Below are 20,212 nucleotides of genomic sequence, written 5' to 3' on the forward strand. Positions count from 1 at the left end.
GAAAACCAACTGTGCAAGAACTCCCACCTATCTGACATTTACGATCTGGAACTTTCCATGAATCGGATCTCTTGTCACATTTATAAAGGAAATGCAAATGAATTTATTGGTAACAATTCCCCAGGAGCATGTTAAAAAAAAAGATCTAATTATCGAAGGTTCTTGTTATTGACAAGGCACCCTAAAATCATAAATATTTCATATGAGGCTTAGGTGGGACTGACAGAGTGGATTTGTATTAATAGGAGGGTTTTACCAGCATCCTTCTGATTAAAGGTCAAATCTGCTGCTTCTTAAAATTTAAAATTGGAATATCAACATTAAATTTCTCTAACTTACAGCACTGGGTTTAAATCACTTTTTTGAGTCTGTTGCAAACACTTTATCAGATTTGTTAAAAGTGTTGTACACAATTATATCATTGCACCTCCCATCACATCATTCATGTGACCCCTGCTAATCTTTCAGTATAAAGAAATGGGGGGATATGCATTGCAAACATGTTATTGCAACGGATACTGTGAATCTGAAAAGTTTGGGTCCCTGGTGAGTAAATTTGGCGAGGCAAGTCTTAGGCCTGCTGATATTCAAGGATACTCAACTGGACCAGCCACATAAATACTGTGGCAACAAGAGCAGGTCAGAGGCTGGGTATTCTGCGGCGAGTGTCTCACCTCCTGACTCTCCAAAGCCTTTCCACCATCTACAAGGCACAAGTCAGGAGTGTGATGTCTTTCAGAAGAGATGTTAAACCGAGGCCTTGTCTTCCCTCTCAGGTGGATGTGAAAGATCCCATGGCCTTATTCTGAAGAAGGGCAGGGGAGTTATCCCCGGTGTCCTGGCCAATATTTATCCCTCAACCAACATCATAAACAGATGATCTGGTCATTTATTTCATTGCTGTTTGTGGGAGCTTGCTGTGCGCAAATTGGCTGCTGTGTTCCCTACACTACAACAGTGACTACACTCCAAAAGTACTTCATTGGCATCTACCATCTACAAGGCACAAGTCAGGAGTGTGATGGAATACTCTCCACTTGCCTGGATGAGTGCAGCTCCAACAACACTCAAGAAGCTCGACACCATCCAGGACAAAGCAGCCCGCTTGATTGGCACCACATCCACCACCTTAAACATTCACTCCATCCACCACCGGCGCACCGTGGCTGCAGTGTGTACCATCTACAAGATGCACTGCAGCAACTCGCCAAGGCTTCTTCGGCAGCACCGCCCAAACCTGCGACCTCTTCCACCTAGAAGGACAAGGCAGCAGGCGCTTGGGAGCACCACCACCTCCAAGTTCCCCTCTAAGTCACACACCATCCTGACCTACATAAGAACATAAGAATATAAGAAGTAGGAGCAGGAATAGGCCATACGGCCCCTCGGGCCTGCTCCGCCATTCAATAGGATCATGGCTGGAAGTATATCGCCGATCCTTCATCGTCGCTGGGTCAAAATCCTGGAACTCCCTCCCTAACAGCACTGTGGGAGCACCTTCATCACACAGACTGCAGCGGTTCAAGAAGGCGGCTCACCACCACCTTCTCAAGGGCAACTAGGGATGGGCAACAAATGCCGGCCTTGCCAGCGACGCCCACATCCCATAAACGAATATTTAAAAAACTGACCCGTCGGACATCCCGAGCTCAGCTAATGTGCATAATGCTGGGCGGGCAAGGGCGTGGACCCACCGAGCAGCAGGTCAGACACACCAGAGGACGAAAAATTAAGAAACGGTGGCACAGACCCCGCGATCAAAGAGGCAATGAGCCGCGACAAATAAGTCGGCCGATTTTATTTTCCCCGCCCGCCACCTCCCCTTTACTTATTGCCCCGCGAGCCTCCAGCCGCTCCGCTCCCGCCCCCTGATTCGGTCGCTGTCATCGCCCGGCGCAGATTCAGGGGGCGCAGGACAATTTTGCAGGCAGGGCGAAAACGGGACGCTGAGCACAGTGATGACGCCGCCATTGCCTGCGCAGCAGAGCAGGCACTACCGGTTACCGCCGCTAATCTCCCACTGAATTTAACGGGAGTTGTTAGCAGCATTAACGAGAGGCGCAAATGCACCGAATTTCTAGCCCTTAGAATTTAAGCTACATTCAGTTTCGAAAAAATACATTTTATTTTTCTCTAAGATTGAACCCATGAAAACACAAAATTACTTAATTCTTTTGGTTTCTCTCATTTTCTTGTCTCCCACTGGGTAAACAGGTAAACAAGCTGTAGGCTCCTTCACAACTATGAGACAAGTGATACCCTGCATCCTGTGAATAGGAAGAGCACTTTCTGTGGCTCGAGGTTGTGTGTGAACTGTTGGCTGGGTGCCCATAAATTGACCACTTTATCCAGACACAGGATGAGTGGTTCCTTTTTAAAAATGCGTATCAGAATCACTATAATTATCGGGGAGAAATAGTTATTCATATTTGACTGTTACACTATAGAATAGGCTTAATGAGTGCTTATAACCTCAGACTCCTTTGGGTAGGAGATGCGGGAGTGGAGAATGCGATTGTTAGCACACGTTGAGGACAGACACTTTTCTAACCTGCTACTGATCAGCGTGTGTTGTCTCTTTCCTTTTAACATTCTGATCACATGCAAGGTTGTTCTTAAGATCTGTGAAGACAGACTGGTAGTAATCAATCTATTCTTCACAGTTCCCCCCCTCCCCTCTCCAATTCCACTATGAACATCATAAAGTTAGATGTAAACATTATAAATCATCATTTGCAGAATGAAAAAAGTAGCACTGACTGAAGTTGGTAAAAGTTTTTTTTTAATTAAGTTATATTGAATTCTCATGTTGTCCCCAACTGTTCTGAGTTATTAATGATTGATTGATCAAGGAGGTAATAGAATGGTTTGTTGGACAACTTTGGCTATTCCAATACAAAAGGATTCACATAAGAACTTAAGAATTAACAGCAGTCGGCCATTCGGCCCTTCGAGCCTGCTCCATCATTCAATGAGATCACGGCTGATCATCGACCTCAACTCCACTTTCCTGCCCGATCCCCGTGTCCCTTGATTCCCCTCGAGTCCAAAAATCATAGTCAGGTACTTAGTGAATCATAGAATCACAGAAATTTACAGCATGGGAGGAGGCCATTCGGCCCATCGTGTCTGTGCCGGCCGACAAAGAGTTATCCAGCCTAATCCCACTTTCCAGCTCTTGGTCCGTAGCCCTGTAGGTTACGGCACTTCAAGTGCATATCCAAGTACTTTTTAAATGTGATGAGGGTTTCTGCCTCTACCACCCTTTCAGGCAGTGACTTCCAGACCCCCACCACCCTCTGGGTGCAAACATTTCTCCTCAAATCCACTCAAAACCTCTTACCAATTACTTTAAATCTGTGGCCCCTGGTTATTGACCCCTCTGCTAGGGGAAATAGGTCCTTCCTATCCACTCTATCTAGGCCCCTCATAATTTTATACACCTCAATTAGGTCTCACCTCAGCCTCCTCTGTTCCAAAGAAAACAACCCCAGCCTCTCCAATCTTTCCTCATAGCTAAAATTCCCCAGACCAGGCAACACCCTCGTAAATCTCCTCTGTACCCTCTCTAGTGCAATCACATCTTCCCTGTAATGTGGTGACCAGAACAGTACACAGTACTCTAGCTGAGGCCTAACTAGTGTTTTATACAGTTCGAGCAGAACCTCCCTGCTCTTATATTCCATGCCTTGGCTAATAAAGTGCTTTTAATTCTCGCCCCCTGGAGATGAGTGATCTTTTCAGTGGGATGGAACAGCCCATTCCATACAGGACCAGCACTGGAACAGGCTGGTATGGTTGCTTGATTACAGTGTTTTGAAAAAAAATTTGTTTGATCCCCTTGTGACAGCGGGAGTGAGCTTTCAATGTAGCTCAGGTGGCTGCATTTGCCTTCCAACCAGAAATCTGACTTTGTCTGAGATCTGCCTGTCATTCAATTTGTTTTGGGGGGGATGTGTTTTGTTAAAAAAGAAAGATTTGCATTTCTACAGCGCCTTTCACGTCCACCGGATGTCCCAAAGCATTTTACAGCCAATGAAGTACTTTTTGAAGTGTAGTCACTGTTGTAATGTGGGAAACGCAGCAGCCAATTTGCACACAGCAAGCTCCCACAAACAGCAATGTGATAATGACCAGATAACCTGTTTTTTGTTATGTTGATTGAGGGATAAATATTGGCCCCAGGACACCGGGGAGAACTCCCCTGCTCTTCTTCAAAATAGTGCCATGGAATCTTTTGTGTCCACCTGAGGGAGTTTAATGTCTCGTCCGAAAGACGACACCTCCAACAGTGCGGTGCTCCCTCAGTACTGCCCTGGGAGTGTCAGCCTAGATTTTTCTACTCAAGTCTCTGGAGTGGGACTGAGCCACGACTGACATTACTTTCTTTTAGCTTTCTTTTCTGAGTCAATGGATGTGGCATTGTGCAGATCTGAGGTCCTCCCGCCTCAGAATGGGAGATACCTCACGCCACTTGAATTATGCTTTATGCTGGTCCCTGTGGAGAATTCTGTGGTCTAGGCTTTCCCATTGGGATGAACGTTCATGGATTAGATTAAGAAGCAGATGTGAGTTGAACAGTTTGAGTGTAAATACAAACTTCAGATTCTTTTCCAGATGCGAATCCAAAGCCCCCGAATTACAAATGAATTGAAATTTCAGCTTAAGGGAGGTTGGCTGAGGAATAAAGCATTAACCAGGCTGGATGTTAAATTATGTAGTTATACACAAAGCAAAATGTGTAAAATGAACACGATTTTTTTCCGTGGTTAGAATGTACTGTCGCTGTAATCATGTATTTTAATATCTAGACCGGGTGTGAAAAGGAACAGCCTGCAACACCGCATGATCTAAGGTCACATAAAGGTTTCTCCTAGTTGTTCCTCTGGCTTAGACAACTTTTTGATAATTGTCGACGTAAAGCAGGAAAAAAACCGATATGCACATCTGTCAACAATGAGACTATGAAATAGGAAGGCTGTTAAGATGATTTACTTTGGAGGGAGCATTTCTGAACCTTTCCCCATTAACTGGTGCAACCATAGCTCAGAGTCATAAATCAGATTGCGTCAGTGCTGTGCAGATGGGAATTTTAACCCCTTGATCTGGAAGTTCGAGTTTTCACATTTAAATTAGAATTCTGCTGGCGAAATCTCGAGTGTTGACAAGCAACAGGGAGCGTGTGACAAAAGTAACGCACCCTTCGGGTTTTGAGAAGCAATTTGCAGGGGGAACAGTAACACGGTCAGAAATTGGCCTTTCCAGATCTGCCTGATGTGACAGAGGTGTCACCAGGCAAAGCCGGCAACATGTCAATGTTTAACAGTAATGACAGATTAATTTACTTCAGATATGACTACATGTACAAGGCACTGCAAATACTTAACACAATCTCTTGTACCTGAATTTTTTATGACAGGTACTCAGCAAATGTTGTATTTAACATCCTTTGGGTGGGAGGCTTGAACCAGCCACTACTTGTCCCGAGGCACTTAATATGGAATACTATCAGTTTTAAAATAACAGCCTGTGACAGCCTGACAGGGAGGTAATGAGCCTTGTCACCGAGCCTTTTTTGCAAATTTTATTTGTGTGTTTTATCTTCTCCCGAAAACTATATTTCTTTCACAATTTCATTACTACTAGAAAGCAAAGATATGAATTCATCATGAAAATTGTGTGCAAAAGGAATAATAGGACCAAATCACCCGCGGGTACAAAATTGCATGAAGTGACAGATAATGAGCCTTTGATCCCAGCCAGTATTTATTCTGCTACATTTTCTTAATAAAGATAAAATAGCATTCTCGTAATTCCAGTGTTGGTGAAATGAATTATTCAGATGTTAATTCATTAATTATTCATGTTCATTTGTCGTAACTTGACTGGAAAGATTAAAATTAAGACAGAAAGCTTCCCTTTAATTGAAACAGAGGACAATATCGGGAGAAGAATCGTTATATTTTCACGACAATCCGAAAACAAGACTTGCTTTACTCTTGTGTTACGGTCCTTTGTATAAACCCAGTATTCATTCGGGAAGGCGTCATTTTCAACTCATTCTGGCAAATTATTGTTTTGTGGTTGTGGAAACACTGACATGTCACTGAACAATTCACACAAAGTCAACATGTTATAAGGTGCATTAATGCTTCTTTGCATTGCAGGAAACCGAATAGTGTAAAATATTTCAGATTTCAGCATTAAAACTGTACATTTTAATCTATCTGGAAAAAAATCTGTATCTCTGCAAAAATCCATTATGCAAAGATTTTTTAAATTAATTAAAAATGCAACTTTTCGAATACTTCATTTGAGCTTGGATAGCTGAAACTGAAATTGATGCACAGATTTATATTCCTTTATTAGATAAAGAATGTTTGAACTCAGTAAAGATGATAACTCAATCTTATCTCGCTGTACACCAGCTTTCTCAAAGGTTCCACTCACATGTCTGTAAAATGCCTGAAGCTTCACACTGAACTTCCACAAGGCTCTCAATTTGTCGAGCTATCCCACCTTACTCTAACTGATGAGCCAGCCACGAGTGGGACTTCCATTGCTGATGCTTTCAAAGGTGAAGATCCCAGGTTCTGTTCCTGCTCTGTACATCTTACCTGTAAACATCTGACATGATTCTCTGACTATATAAGCTGTGTCTTTATGCATTTCTCCACTTCACCTGAAGAAGGAGCAGCGCTCCAAAAGCTTGTGATTTCAAATAAAGCTGTTGGACTATAACCTGGTGTTGTGTGACTTCTTACATTTGTACATCTTAAGCTGTCCTGAAGCTGGTTGAATAGCTGGGATGCTATAACTGCTCTCAGTGTCCCCGTGCCAGGAGGGGAAATCAGCCCGGGCTCCTGCTCCTGATCACATCCATCGATCCCTGCTGGATGGAGGCTTGTGTCGGGATGTTGGGCGAGAACAGAATCAGGCTCCGGTTGGGATTCAATCAATGGTCAAACTGCATGCCAATATTCGCTGTCTAGAAGAATAAACACTTTGGTAAGGTGACAGAAGGTTTTTGATACATGTGCAACTAGACCCCAACAAGAGTCAGTGCCTTCCAGAGAGGAGGAGAGAAAGTTAGCACTGCCAGCTTTAAGTGTAATTCTGAGCAGACTCATTACTTTTCCTAAATTAATCTCGAGTTATGTGCGATGCCGGCAAGGCCACATTTATTGATCATCCTTCGCTGCCCTGACAGGGTGGTGATTGGTCTTCTCCTTGAATCGTGCCAATCCTTGAGGGGTGGCCCTCTGACAATGGCGTTGAGCAGCCTACACTGTAAAGAGCGCCACCATTTCTGTAGCTCGCTCTTCCCTTGCTGTTCTATTATCCGGTATTTCCATTTATATCTTTAAAATGTAATTCTAATCACGTATTATGCAATATTGCTACACATTTGATGATGTCACCGTGATTACTGTGCTGTAAAAGCTGTACAGTGTTAACATCCCTTTACAAGTTGGACTAACTAGGATAAAAGGAATGCTCATTCAATAACCCTGTAAGTGATGTGTCCTTGTGAAGCTTTCTATGTGTGTACATTTGGTATCAAATATCATGAGTAAGGATGACCTGCTATTACATTTTGCAGAATATAACACAATGAATAATGCTGAATACAATTAGGATTACCAAACATTAATTTCCAAAGAAGCACACATTGTTCATATATTGTTTTGTATTGGAGAACATCAAACAACAAATAATTAATTTGTGTTTTGGACAAGATAAAATAGTGGTGGGTTCACAGCCATAAATGACAATTACCCAACTCGATAATGTCTACACATTATGAAAGCTAAGATGATGCGAACTAACATTAATTGGCAAGGCTATCAAAACCACCCATCATTAGATATAGATCAACAAATCTGACCTACAGCACTAAGTATGGGTTAGTCCATGTGAGTGGCATCTTAAGTGACCTCCTCAGAAATTATTAAGAACATCAGAACATAAGAACAAAAGAAATAGGAGCAGAAGTGGGCTATACCGCCCCTTGAGCCTGCTCCACCATTCAATAAGATCATGGCTGATCATTGACCCCAACTCCGCTCTCCCGCCCAATCCCCATATCCCTTGATTCCCTTAGAGTCCAAAACTCTATCGATCTCAGCCTTGAATATATTCAAAGACTCAGCACCCACAGCCCTCTGGGGCAGAGAATTCCAAAGATTCACAACCCTCTGAGTGAAGAAATTCCTCCTCATCTCAGCCCTAAATGGCCTACCCCTTATCCTGAGACTATGCCCCCTAGTTCTAGACACTCCAGCCAGGGGGAAACAACCTCTCAGCATCTACCCTGTCAATTCCCTTCAGAAACTTGTATGTTTCAATGAGATCACCTCTCATTCTTCTAAACTCCAGAGAGTATAGGCCCATTCTACACAATCTCTCCTCATAGGACAGCCCTCTCATCCCAGGAATCAATCCAGTGAACCTTCGTTGCACCGCCTCCAAGGCCAGTAGATCCTTCCTTAGATAAGGAGACCAAAACTGTGCACAGTACTCCAGGTGCAGTCTCACCAAGGCCCTGTACAATTGGAGCAAGACTTCCTTACTCTTATACTCCAACCCCCTGGCAATAAAGGCCAACATGCCATTTGCCTTCCCTATTGCTTGCTGTACCTGCATGCTAGCTTTCTGTGTTTCTTGCCCGAGGACACCCAAATCTCTCTGAACACCAACATTTAAAAGTTTCTCACCATTTAAAAAATATTCTGTTTTTCTATTCTTCCTACCAAAGTGAATAACCTCACATTTCCCTATATTATACTCCATCTGCCACCTTACTGCCCACTCACTTAGTCTATCTATATCCCTTTGCAGACTCTATGGGCTGGATTATAATTCAGGGGCGGGCTGGGGTCGTGTAATCCGCATTTCGTGTTATCCACACAAATCTAAATCGATGTGGGAGATTGATGCAAATTTAGCTTGATTGGCCAATTGAGTTCCAGCGTGTGGGAACCCATGGCCAATGGGTTTTTCCAGTCTGAAAGTCACCTCTGATGACGTCATCATTGCTGCTGCATTTAAGGTCTGCAACAAGCCTTCCTTCTTCTGCAGACTGCCAACCTTTTGGCCTTTCATGTTACAGGGACCTGGAGGCAGAATGGCCAGTGAAAGACCTAGATCTGCTCCAAGGTTTGACGACATTGCCCTGCAGGCTTTAGTTGAGGGAGCAAGAGCAAATAAAGAGGTGCCCTTCCCTTCATCAGAGAGGAAGAAGCCTCCCCAGCAGACCAAGGCTGTGTGGATCCAGGTGGCAGAGGAGGTCAACTCATTATCAGTAACCCGCAGATCCTGGCTTCAGTGCAGGAAGAGGTGTCATGACCTTCTGTGCACTGGAAAAGTGAATATGAATTTCCCATCACCCTCAATCTGATCCCCATTGCCTTTCCTCACCAGCACTCAGCTTTAGCAATCTCTTCCTCCACATCCCACTTGACACTGACACCCATTCCCTCGCTCTCTATGATCACATTCACCTAACTATTCGACTATGCAGCCCTCACACTCCCTATCACTGTGATGCTATGAAAACAACTGACAACACACAGAGAGGGCCCTTGGTCTTGCCACCTCACTCCATCTTTATCTCCTTCTAAGTATCTATGCTATGGAATCTCTACACTCACTCCTTCATTCTCACTCAACCTCCACTTCTCTCCCTCATTGCAGGAAAAGAGAGCTCACAATAAGCGAGAAAGAGCAAGGACAGGAAGAGAGCCACCCTCAGTAGCCCACCTCACCCCCTGGGAGGAGGCGGTCCTGGAGATCGTGGGAGTGGAGGAAGATGCGCAAGTGGGGGACGGACAGACGGGTGCATCACAGCAAGCTGGTGACAGAATAGTTTTCCATCTCTCTCATTGACATTGCATGAGTCACTGATAATGATTCTGAAGCTCTAACAAATGGACTTATGACCATCTGCAAGATGCAATGTGCATGTAACCTTGGCATCACATCTCTGGCTCTTTCCTTTACTCCCCCACAGGACCATCGCAAGCACCCGTCCCGACTAGCCAGAAGGAACATCCTGAGCCTCCAGACTCCTCAGAGGAAGCTGCAACCTCTGAGGGCACAGCGTCAGCAGAATTCAGCGCACCCAGCACCAGCGCAGACACTCACACCTTGGTGGGACCTTTGGGACATAGAGTAGTGTTGTCACCTGGTGTATCACAGCTCACAAGTGAGCATCAGCAGATTGTGGAGACAGGGACAGCAGTGGAGAGTCCTTTCAGAGGGCACAGGACTCTGCCAGCTCGGCTCAGCTGCATGTCGACCCTCTGCCTCTTGGTCCATCCATAAGATCAGCGGTGCTGGAACTCCAGGAACAGATGCAGGAGTCTCTGGCAGGTTTTGTCTCCAGGGTCGCTGCGAGTGTGAAGCGAATGGAGGAGTCCATTGCGAACATGAGCAGAGCCTTTGTGGAGTAATTGGCGCATGAATGCATCATCATGGAAAGGTTGGCAACCTCCATGGATGTGATAAGTCGCCAGAGTGCAGAAAACATGGTGAGTGTTCAGAATAGAATGACATCTCTGGATGAGCGATGGTCATCTATTGAACAGAGAAACCAGACCTTCATGGAAGTCCTTCTGAGTAGGACTGTCAGCGCAGATACAGGTCCCCATGGCCCCCTGATGTGCAGCTAGGTGCTCTCAAGCCACTTGCAAGCACTGAGTGGGACCTGACCCATGAGAGGGAAGTTGGTGGCAGACATCAAGGAAGTGGGGGCTTCTCCCCAAGCGCTCAGACTTCCATGCTACTGCAGAGCCCTCAGACAGAGCCCCACCAGAGTCCACACCCAACTGAGATCAACGTCTCAACCCCTGCACAGCCGCAGGAGCAGCAAACTGTTGATGAGCCCTCACAGGTTCACAACCCCAGAGGACGCCCGCCAAAGGTGTCGAGACAGGAGCAGCAGGAAAGTGAGCAAGGGGCCTCCACATCTGCTGAAGCCACAGGGGAAGCACCACGTAGGAGCATGCGTAAGAGAAAGATACTGCACAAATAGTCACAAGGGTAGTCACTTGGGTGAAATTTGATGTTTTCTGTGAAAAAGCCATCAGATGAATAATGTAAATAAAAAATCTGATGGCTACTGCTGTGGTTGTGGCATGTGTCATTTTGCGAATGGGACTTTCACATTGAGGGCTTAGGATTACTTGCAATTGTCAGTATGGTGGTCAAATTGCTAGGAATCCGCTGGTTCATGGCCATTGTCGGTGCTCAGGTAAGAAGCTGCAATGCAAAAGTGCTTGATTGGCTAGGTTAAGCAAATCTGGCCAAGATGAGTGCGTTCCTTGCATCCCAGGCAGCAATGTTCTCGCATACTGCCGCCGCTGGTTGATGGGCCTCTGCAAGATATTCGTTTTCGCTCCCTCCTCCTCCTCCTCCTCCTTATCTGAGGAGGATATGTGACGAGCCACTTGGTCCTCAGGTATCTGCAAGCCACGACGCTGTGCCATGTTGTGAAGTTCACAGCAAACCATGATGATTCTGGAGACCCTGGCTGCTGAGTACTGCAGGGCTCCACCTGATCTATCCAGGCATCTGAAGCGCATCTTCAGCAAACCGATGGTTTGCTCGATTATGGCTCTGGTGGACATGTGGCTGGAGTTGTAGCTCTCCTCAGCTTCGTTGGATGGCCTCCTCAACGGCGACATTAGCTACATCTTCAGGGGATAGCCCTTGTCTCCAAGTAGCCATCCGTTAAGTTGGTCCGGCAGACTGAATAGCGGAGGCACACTAGACTGGCGCAGTATGAAGGAGTCATGGCAACTGCCAGGGTACATGGCACACACATGCAAAATTTCCTTCTTGTGGTCACACACCAGCTGAACGTTAAGGGAGTGGAAGTCCTTGCAGTTGACAAAAATACCTGGATTGCGATGGGGTGCATTAAGGGCCACATGCGTGCAGTCAACGATGCCCTGCACCCTTGGAAAGCCTGCCAGATTAGCTAATCCAACCGCACGCGCCGTGACACTTGCTTGATCCTTGGTGAAATGGATGTGATTGTGCGCGATGGCAAAGAGGCCATCAGTTACCTGCGTGATGCAAGTGTGTGCGGCCGCCTGGGAGATGCCGCTGATGTCTGCTGCTGATCCCTGGAATGAGTCGGAGGCACAAAAGTTGAGTGCAGTGGTGACTTTGACGGCCACAGGTAAGGGTTGTCCACCTGGTCCTCTGGGCTGCAGGTCTTGTTGCAGCATTGCGCAGATGTCACCCACTACCTCTCGCGAAAGTCAGAGCCGCCTTTGGCACTGCTTCTCAGACATGTTGAGGTAGCTGACCCTGTGTCTGTAGACCCTGTTTGGGGGGTATCTCCTGCACCGACGGGCTTCCATGCGCTGGCCCCTTCTGGCCTGTGCAGCTTCAGGTGGGTGAGCAGCAGCTTGGCGCTCCTGCTAGTGCTCCTGTTGGTGCTGCTGCTGTTGTCCCTGGTTCTGCTGGTGCCGCGGCTGGTCTTCGTCCTCATCTAATGTCCAGAAGGGAAGGAAATAAATGGCTCCCATGCTTCTGGTATATGCCTCAGTTCAGGAAGCGCTCAGTGAAGGTGGCGAGAGGGGTTTCCCAGGAGGTCACACTGGAGATGGGTGTCAGGCTCCAAACTTCCACAGCTGTGGTTATGCCTTCTAAAAGTTCCCCCAGACCTGAGACTACAAAATCCTGCCACCTGCAAATGATGGCTGATCAAATCTCCTCTTTAATGGTTGACCTGCAGCTGATAGTCAGCAATCCAATTGTGCTCCCGCCAGGTTTCACTGTCGTGTTTCAGAACAGGCGTGTTTCACATGGGAAAAGGGCTAAAATTGCAAAGGCCTTTCAAAATGGCATTATAGAGGCCATTTAGTGCTTGTTAATGGCCTTAACGGCCTATCCCGCCTCTTGAAGGCGGGATGGAGACGGGACCATTAGACACGAATTAATGAAAATTGCTTGGAGGCGGGATGGAGGCGGGCTTGGGCCCACCCGCCAGTTTTTTGCAATTTTAACCCCCCCCCCCACACGCCTCCAATCCTGCCTCAACGGCCCAATGAAAATCCTGCCCTTCGTGTTCTCCTCACAGCTCACTGTCCCACCTAGCTTTGTATCATCAGCAAACTTGGATACATTACACTTGGTCCCTTCATCTAGATCATTAATATAGATTGTGAATAGCTGAGGCCCCAACACTCATCCTTGTGGTACCCCACTAGTTATAGCCTGCCAACCTGAAAAAGATCTGTTTATCCCTGCTCTCTGTTTTCTGTCCATTAACCAATCCTCTATCCATATTACCCCCAACCCCATGAGCCCTTATCTTGTGTAACAACCTTTTATGTGGCACCTTATCGAATGACTTTTGGAAATGAGGTCTTCGGTCATGTTTGTCATGGGGAAATTCTGGCCGTCAACAACATCATTTGTCGGAGGGTTGTCCTGGTGACACTTTTCAGCACTTTACGTTTTATCACATTAAAATGGCCTCATCATTACTGTGGTACAATGCTTAATGAAGCAAGAAAAGGCAATTAGCAATACACTTCAGTTATACACACTGGCTGTCATTTTTGAGATGTCATTGTAGAAATAGTACACGCTTAGGTATTAGTGCAATTGAATAGTTACAGGAGCAGATCCAAGCAGACATACATTGATTGATTTCATTCCAAGTATATACTGTACGATGTAGTCTGGCTGGGTTTGTATAAATATTGCATCTCCCCGGTATCCATGTGAGAGTCTCTATTTCAACTGTTAAACTAGATGTTCAAGTCATTCTCTGATGAAAGTTAGGTTCATCTGAAGTGCTGGGAGTAAAGTAGCTGCCTGAATGTCTGTCATCCTCAAGACTACTCCTCATTACAGTTAACATCTGTAAGACACTGTAGCAATAGAAAGGTGATGTGTGTGGATTGTTCTCACAATAGCAACAACTTGGCTCAGCTCCAACTGTTCAAAGAAACTCAAAGTTTATCCAACGCCAAGTCCAGCAAAGCTCATTTTCTGCTCGGTTCTAACAAACCACACCAGCCTGGATAAACTTGGCCTTCAAGACTGAATTTGCATTCATTTGTAATTAACTCACAATCCAAGAAGAAGAAAAAGGGAACTGGGAAATCGCTGCAGTTTAATAGCTTAACAGCATTAAAGCCATACCTGAATAATGCATCACAATTTGTACATTGTTAAATCTGATCATAGCTTTGCTGAGTTTATTGAAAGCGACATGAAAAGGCTGCATACACACAAAATGTCAGGTTTAATACTTTTCAAAAAAGATTAGAAATTCAACAGTACAACTGGCTACAACACATGCTGTTATGATATTTGATGTTGGCTTGGAAGGCTGATATGTTACTACAACGTCAGTGCACAGCCTCCATGACATTCTTTTCCTGTGTCATATCAAGCATGCACTGAGTGTAATTGAAGGTTATATGGGTGGTGAATCACCCTCAGAGTGCAGAGGCAATAAAAAAGATTTCCTTCACATGCAGAGGCTGAGGAAGTCACAATATAAATATTCTGCAGTGGAATAATTAGGACAAATAAAACACCTTTGGGATTATCAATAAATCGCAATATTGGCGTAAATGGAATGTAACTGAAAATAACTATTGCACGTAAATGCCAGAAAGGTAGCAGAGCCTCTTCAAAGGGGCCTTTGGGAGTCCTTAGTGTTTGTGGTAACTGAGACCACTTTGATGATATTGATCAAACGAGTTCTTTTATAATCCCCACAACCAAAGGCTGAAAGTATTGCCTAAGAGTTGAAGAAGTGGTTAAGTGAATGTTTTAATGTTCAAAGTCAGAGCCCAAGATCATTTTTGCACATTTACTGAATTGTCAATGTTGTACAGAAGGTATATTTTCACATGGGGAATATTTCTCATCTATTATTTCTGCTTAAGTGCTAATTTGTTACATAGCTTAATTTCAACCCACAATATCTGCCAGATTCTGCAATCTCACAAAGTTAATTGAAGCTTAGACCTTGATTTTAAACCCTCACCGCCCCCACCCCTGCCCACTCCATCCCTGCCTGGCGTAAACCTAGCAGGGGGCGCGGTAGTTAAAGTGGAGCCGGGGACTCACTCACTCCTTCCCTGCACCGATCTGGTCGACTGCAATTTTAAATTACAGCCGGCATGGACACCAGCTCCAAGCCAGTGAGGTCCTCTTTAAATATGTAGGCTGGACTCCGATTAAATCATTGGGACCCGATCTGCCACTTTAACCTGATGCCTGAACAGGGGGACAGTGCTGGCTTCCCCACCCGGCCTAACCTGCTGGGATCCAAGTCACAAATGTGAGTTTTTATTTTTTTTAAATCTGTTTTCTTGTGGGCCTTATAAGCAGTGGTGCTCCTCCAGGCCCCACAAGGAAACCGCGGGCCTCCCGTGCTTCCCACCCTTTAACAATCGGGATTCTCCTCCCGAGACTTCCCTGTTTCCTACATTACGACAGTGACTACACTTCAAAAGTACTTCATTGGCTGTAAAGCGCTTTGGGATGTTCTGAGGTTGTGAAAGGCGCTATAGAAATGCATGTCTTTCTTTCTTTGTGCAATCATATACCCTATCAGTCTGCAGAACTCCCATATAACGTTATCCCACAAGTGTCTGGCCTTTCAGGAGAGACAAAAAAACAAACCATGACTCAAGCTTCAAGCAAAGCTACAACTTAAAAATTCCTGGCAAATTCAGGTATGAAAATTCACAGGCCTGAAAACCGTCTTCTTTTAGAAAGACGCTGCCAAGTACAGATGGGCGGAAGCAAAAATTTAAATAATTGTCCAAATTCAAAGATTTTTTTTTTGAAGCTCTGCAAGTCTGTTGATGCCACCATACGCAGGCCCCGCTCCATTGTGGCAATTTCAGTGCGTGTTTTGTTATATTGGCAGGATTCGGTGTTGGGGCATGGTGACTCCTCAGACTCCCACAGGATGAACTTGTTTTGCATAAATGAATATTATTTAAATGAATTGATAGTTCACGAAAGGTTCAAATCGATCTCTGAGTCTGTGTAATCCATCAGCACTGTTCAGCTGTGCAACTGAAATGTGGGGCCTGTGCCTTATGATGGTCGGACACTGGCTTTTCATCTGTAGGTTCTGGTTTTGAATCAATATTGAGACCGATGGGATAAAATTCTCCACTAACTGCTGGCTGTAAGAATCGTACATGAAATGGATTAGGGCAAGTTCAGCAACAACAACAACTTGCATTTATATAACAAGAACATAAGCATTAGGAGCAGGAGTCGGCCATACAGCCGCTATATAAATACAAGTTGTTGTTGTTGTTTCAATGAGATCACCTCTCATTTGTCTAAACTCCCGAGAGTATAGGCCCAATAGCCTATTCTAGCAGTAAGTTTATGTCCTGTAAATAATGGCATATTATTAGTAAACCTCATTAGAGAAGCCGCACAAAAATTAATATATTTTTAATTTAGTGAGGAGGAGGAGTAGCGGAAATAGCTTTCTCTACATTCGCCCACATTCTGTTCACTGTTTTTACCAGTTTATAAACCTGATAAGGAATTAAAAAAACAGGAGGCAACATCAATATTTGAATGATTATGGATCTTGATGTAGTAATCGTCAAAGCAAAGCACAGGCTCCTGGACTGGCTGGCTTCAGATAATCCAAATGCTTTCACTGCAATCATAAATTCGTGTTTTTATGCATGGATTGCCAAAAATCCTTCTATCTATGTAACCCATTTTCTAAAATACAATTTGTAATCAATAGGAAAGTGCATTTGTACAGTTCACTGACACTACCGTCGTAAAACTAACCTAAAGCCCTGACAGCTTTTAAATATTGACAAAAAAGGTAAGCCAATAAACATTGTCTTATAAATGTAAGTTTTACAATGAACACATTCATCTTGTAGCATTCTTCCAAACAATGAAAGCTGAATGAGGGAGAGCTGCTCAGCTCCAGCTGTCCACCTGTGGCTTATGGCAGATTCACAATGAAAATGAATCAGGTAGGATTCGGGATTATAACGATGAAATTAACAGAGATAGAATGACTGTCGAAAGATTTGAGCAAATTGTTAAAAACAGAGACTCTAACCATGGGTGAAGAACTGCCCTTATTATTATGTCGCGACATTCTAAGCACATTCCCTTTGAATGCATTTGTGATGTTGTTACTGCACGCGATGCATTGAACGATTCTTTCTCCCACGTCCATTCATTTCTTCAGGCCTCGAGGAATGAAGTCATTTCCTTTGCCCTGTACCTCTCTCCAACGCTGCTCTCTGCCCGCACCCTGGCTAATTTCGCAGAAAGTAAATTGCGTAATGGTGCATGAGAGCAGACATTAAAAATATTCAAAGTAAACTCAATAGGGTAGCTGGAGAGAAACGTTTTCCGCTGGTGGGGGCGTAACCTTAAAATCAGAGCCAGGCCATTCAGGAGCGATGTTAGGAAACGCTTCTTCATGCAAAGGGAGGGAGAAGTGTGGAACTCACTCCCACAAAAAGCAGTAGATGGTGGGGCTCAATTAATCATTTTAAATCTGAGATTGATAGATTTTTGCCAGCCAAGGGTATTAAGGGAAACGGAGCCAAGGCGGGTAAATGGAGTTAGGATACAGATCAGCCGTGAGCTCATTGAATGAACTGTGAGACACTAGAGACAGTCCAGATAAAGCTTACTGAACATCTTTTTGTAACTTGTAAATATTTTCTTCAAATAAAATGTTTCTACGTCTACAGTTCTCAAAACAGAATTAATATGATCCATCCTTCCCTGCTGTATGGGGAGGATCTGATTCTCCGAGTTGTGTATTAGTTAGTCCTGGTCACGCCTGTTACAGGTCTAAATGTGAGGGCAGAATCCAAGTAACAATAGTTTCCAACCTGAAAGCGATCATCAGAAATGTAACTTGCCATATGGATCCGGGGAACTGATCAATCAAGTGAGTCAAGCTTGACGAGCTTTTTGTTACAACGATGCACCTTTAGTAAGTGCAGTCCAAAGCAGCGGGCCGTGCTTCATGAGTTAGTTCATTATTTGAAAGTATTGCTGATGTTATGTGACCATGGGTCATCAAGGTCATGACCATCACTGGCATTTTTTGAAGTGGTCTATTGATAAAGTGATACAGTAAAATATATTAATAGGTATGAGTGGTAAATTATTGAAAACCGATTCAATCCTTATTGTAACAGTTAATTCTAAGATTTCACTGTACCAGTTATGCACTGTTTAGTTTATTTAAAACAAGTCCCCACCCCGCTCCCCTCAGCTGTGAACCTGGAAAGTGAATGTTGGCTGATCATCGCGGGGGGGGCATCACGACCAATCCTGACCCAGCATTCACATACCCGCACTTTCCAGCTAGGTCAAGATCAAAAACTAAACGTGGGAGCTTCTAGTCTGCACGACCAAGTCAGTGCTACATCGGGCAGTACCTTAACCCACTGGGCCATTGAGAAGCTCATTCCTGCAATCTTACAGCAAAGACTAGACTCCTGCAATCTTATATAAAGCTAAAATTACACAAAATCATTCCGAATTCCTAAATGTTTCTATTATCCCTGATTGCTTGTTTTGTTGCAAGTGTTCTGATTTAAATTGTATATTGTGCTGGGCACTTAAAATCCAATCTAATACTGCAGCAAAATGGTGAAAAATTGGTCATGCAAAATAAAAGCTAATGTAAGTTTCTATTTTCAACTCTGTTGATTATACTCGGGTATATTAAACAATCTAACAGCATAAGATTGACAATTTATGCTAAAAATCAAAACACCGTACATAAATTCACCGCGCTGTTTAGTTCAATGGTCTATGACTGATTAGAGTTATTGTGATTTAGGGTTGCTACGGTAACTACCACTTTCTGTCGTGATGTGGCAGTCCCGGGAAACAGGTACAATCTCATGCGCTGTCATTGTGTTTATTGAGATAGTTCCTGCCGTGGTGAAAATGCATCCAAATAACTTAAATGTGGCAATGCAGCCTTCAGTGCCATTTAATTAGAGCTTAAAGTGAGGTGAATGTGACTGTATTTTCGAGCTGTCAGTCATGTGGCTGTGACCAGTGCTGTAGGCTCCAGCTGACAAGCAGCATGTCCTGATGGTCACACTGGCAAAAGAAAGAGAGAAAGGAAGGAAGCAAGAAAGGAAAGAAGAAAGAAACTTGCATTAATATAGTGCATTTCACAAAATCCCAAAGCACTTCACAGCTAATGAAGTAGTCACTATTGCAAAGTAGGGAAATGCTGCAGCCAAATTGTGCACAGCAAGCTCCCATAAACAGATAATCAGCTTTTTGGTGATGTTGTTTGAGGGAAAAATCTAGGTCAGGATACCAGGGAGAACCTCCCTTCATCTTCTTCAGATACAGCCATGGGATCTTTTGTAGCCGCCTGAGAGGGCAGAGAGGACCTTGATTCTACATCTCATCGGAAAGCAGCTCTTCCAACAATACTCCCTCAGCACTGGACTGACGTGTCAGCCGAGATTATGTGCTTCGTTCTCTGGAGTGCAGCTCGAACCCACGGCCTTCTGATTCACCAGTGAGAGCGCTACCACTAAGCTAAGGCTGGCACTAAATGAAAGAATTGGCTGGTGTAGCACTGAACCACACTGAAGGACCTGGGTTTGTTCTGTGATCTGTGCTCAGTTGGCTGATCCAATCCAGTCAGCAGTGTGTGGGCTATAACTGGCCAAGAGCCCTGGACTAGCTGGGCGGGAGGCCACGGTTCCCGTTCCTGACTCTATGTAATAACTCCAGCCGGAGATTGTGGAGATACGGTCACTGGTTGAGGACGGAATCAAGCTTGGCTGTGATGTTCTCCTCGATGGATTAACTGGCAGACACTAACTGTCTCAGCCCGCATGTGAAGAATGGCCATTTGAGAAAGGAAGAAGAGGACTGTTGGCTTCTACACCATGAGAACCAGCGGCAGTAACAGAGGGAGAAATTGGGGAAGAACTCTCTCTGTAATTATTTATTTACCACTCCATCAGCCACACATTTCAGAAGTTATTTTCTCCACACACTTGCTAGACATCAGCCAAGTGATTTGTTCAGAAGACTTTGCTATTTCCAATTCAAAGGGCACGATACACCTATTAGTAGTAAGGATACACGACTGTTGTGGGTAGACTTCATTTTAACTATTTCAACTATATTTATTGAAAACATAACTTTCTTATTTTTAATTACAGAAATCATA

Source organism: Somniosus microcephalus, chromosome 20 (assembly GCF_052327205.1).
Source record: "Somniosus microcephalus isolate GS21.2 chromosome 20, FLI_Smic_1.0, whole genome shotgun sequence".
NCBI classification, from domain to species: Eukaryota; Metazoa; Chordata; class Chondrichthyes; order Squaliformes; family Somniosidae; genus Somniosus; species Somniosus microcephalus.